Below are 2663 nucleotides of genomic sequence, written 5' to 3'. Positions count from 1 at the left end.
TAAGTCTTTAATCCATCTTGAGTTAATTTTTATATAATTTGTAAGAAAGGGGATCCAGTTTCAGTTTTCTGCATATGGCTAGCCAGTTTTCCCAGCACCATTTACTGAATAGGAGATCCTTTCCCCATTGCTTGTTTTGGTCAGGTTTATCAAAGATCAGACGGTTGTAGATGTGTGGTGTTATTTCTGAGGCTTCTGTTCTGTTCCATTGGTCTATATCTCTGTTTTGGTACCAGTACCATGCTGTTTTGGTTACTGTAGCCTTGTAGTATACTTTGAAGTCAGGTAATGTGATGCCTCCAACTTTGTTCTTTTTGCAAAAGCTTACTTTTATTGAGTGGTTATTTTGAGGCAGATAATGTGCTAAACTCTTTACAGAGATTATCTCATTCAACTCTCCTAGCCATCCTTAATTAGAGGAGTTATAATGTTTCTTATTTCACAAATGATGCAGTCTGAACTCTGATGACTTGGCTCCTGAACTTCTGCTCTTATCCATGAGATTAATGTGAAATGAGTTTGAGAATGTAGAGCCTGTGGTTGCCAATCCAAGTTCAAAAACTTCAAAGCCCAGTTTCCAAAGTTTCTGGAAGTACTACATTCAGGTTCACAGACCCCCAAAAAGCTGGCTATTCTCACTGGCAGAGAGAATTATGTCTAAAATACTCAAATGTGTTGGCTGGACCTGCTGGTACTTCTTCCACATGTCACAGCCAACTGATCACTTGTGTGTCTAACCTGAATATATCTTACCCAGCAAGGCAGTGGAAGGCCCAAACAAGCAGAATTTGTCCAATACAAATAAACCTAACTGTTTTTTTTTTCTTTTGATTTGTCAAAGATGGTCCTAACATTCCTTGTGTATCTTTAAAAATATGTGAATGTATGAAAAATCCTGCACTGAATAAGATCAAGTTCTTTGCCCTTGGGGGCTTGAAATTGCATGTATCAAAAGCTCACAGCTTCTTTTGAGAGCAGTTATAGCCACAATTCATCACACACTTGGTATTTGCCCAACAGGCACATCAATAAGTGCTTTACATATTTTTCCATTTCATCCTAACAACAATCCTACTAAATAGATGTGATTATCCCAGGTTTTACACATGAACGACCTAAGACTCAGAGAATTTAAGAAAGTTGCCCAAGATTCCAAAGCTAGTAAATTGGAACTAGGCTGTCTGATTCAAAGGCCTCTGTTTTGAACCACTACACTTATTCAAGACTGCTCGAACTTTAATGCATATAGCCAGAGCCGAGCGATGGGCATTTCTCGGGATGACTGGCACAAGCGCCGCAAAACCGGGGGCAAGAGAAAGCCCTACCACAAGAAGCAGAAGTATGAGTTGGGGCACCCAGGTGCCAACACCAAGATTGGCCCCCGCCGCATCCACACAGTCCGTGTGCGGGGAGGTAACAAGAAATGCTGTGCCCTGAGGCTGGACGTAGGGAATTTCTCCTGGGGCTCAGAGTGTTGTACTCGTAAAACAAGGATCATCGATGTTGTCTACAATGCATCTAATAATGAGCTGGTCCGTACCAAGACTCTGGTGAAGAATTGCATCGTGCTCATCGACAGCACACTGTACCTACAGTGGTATGAGTCCCACTACGCGCTGCCCCTGGGCCGCAAGAAGGGAGCCAAGCTGACTCCTGAGGAAGAAGAGATTTTTTTTTTTTTTTTTTTTTTTTTTTTGAGACGGAGTCTCGCTCTGTCGCCCAAGCTGGAGTGCAGTGGCCGGATCTCAGCTCACTGCAAGCTCCGCCTCCCGGGTTCACACCATTCTCCTGCCTCAGCCTCCCGAGTAGCTGGGACTACAGGCGCCCGCCACCTCGCCCGGCTAGTTTTTTGTACTTTTTAGTAGAGACGGGGTTTCACCGTGTTAGCCAGGATGGTCTCGATCTCCTGACCTTGTGATCCGCCCGCCTCGGCCTCCCAAAGTGCTGGGATTACAGGCTTGAGCCACCGCGCCCGGCCGGAAGAAGAGATTTTAAACAAAAAACGATCTAAAAAAATCAGAAGAAATATGATGAAAGGAAAAAGAATGCCAAAATCAGCAGTCTCCTGGAGGAGCAGTTCCAGCAGGGCAAGCTTCTTGCATGCATTGCTTCCAGGCCGAGACAGTGTGGCCGAGCAGATGGCTATGTGCTAGAGGGCAAAGAGTTGGAGTTCTATCTTAGGAAAATCAAGGCCCGGAAAGGCAAATAAATCCTTGTTTTGTCTTCACCCGTGTAATAAAGGTGTTTATTGTTCTGTTAAAAAAAAAAAAAAAAAAAAAGAATCACCTGGGAGTCTTGCTATACTACAGATTCTGCTTTATTGGGTCTGGAATGGGGTTTGATATTTTACACTTCTAACAAGCTCCTGTCTGTGGCTTATGCTTCTGGTCTATGAACCACTGTTTGAATAGCAAGGTTTTATACCTTCCCCATAAAGGGAAAAAACAGACTTCAAGTTAAAAATGCAGAAGGAAACTTTTCTTAATTGTCCTAACGAGTAAAAATAAATATTAATAGAAAAATAGCTAAATGACAAGTCAAACACTGTTCTAAACACTTTACATGTTATATTTCATTTTGCCCACACGACAACCCTCAGAAGTTGATAATACAGATGGGGAAAATAGGGCACAGAATAGTCAGTACACAAGTCTTGTTCCTCA

General features: G+C 42.7%; 1 pseudogene across 1 annotated transcript; it reads left to right on the top strand.

The window, feature by feature from the left end:
- Positions 1-1262: 1262 nt before the first annotated feature.
- LOC104654025 lies at positions 1263-2258 on the top strand (annotated as a pseudogene). The gene is made up of 2 exons (XR_746765.2): positions 1263-1667; positions 1989-2258. The product of XR_746765.2 is annotated as a 40S ribosomal protein S8-like (transcript).
- Positions 2259-2663: the final 405 nt, after the last annotated feature.

The sequence above is a fragment of the Rhinopithecus roxellana genome, chromosome 7 (genome assembly GCF_007565055.1).
Source record: "Rhinopithecus roxellana isolate Shanxi Qingling chromosome 7, ASM756505v1, whole genome shotgun sequence".
In the NCBI taxonomy this organism is placed as follows: Eukaryota; Metazoa; Chordata; class Mammalia; order Primates; family Cercopithecidae; genus Rhinopithecus; species Rhinopithecus roxellana.
This window is presented reverse-complemented; position numbering and strand designations above follow the sequence as displayed.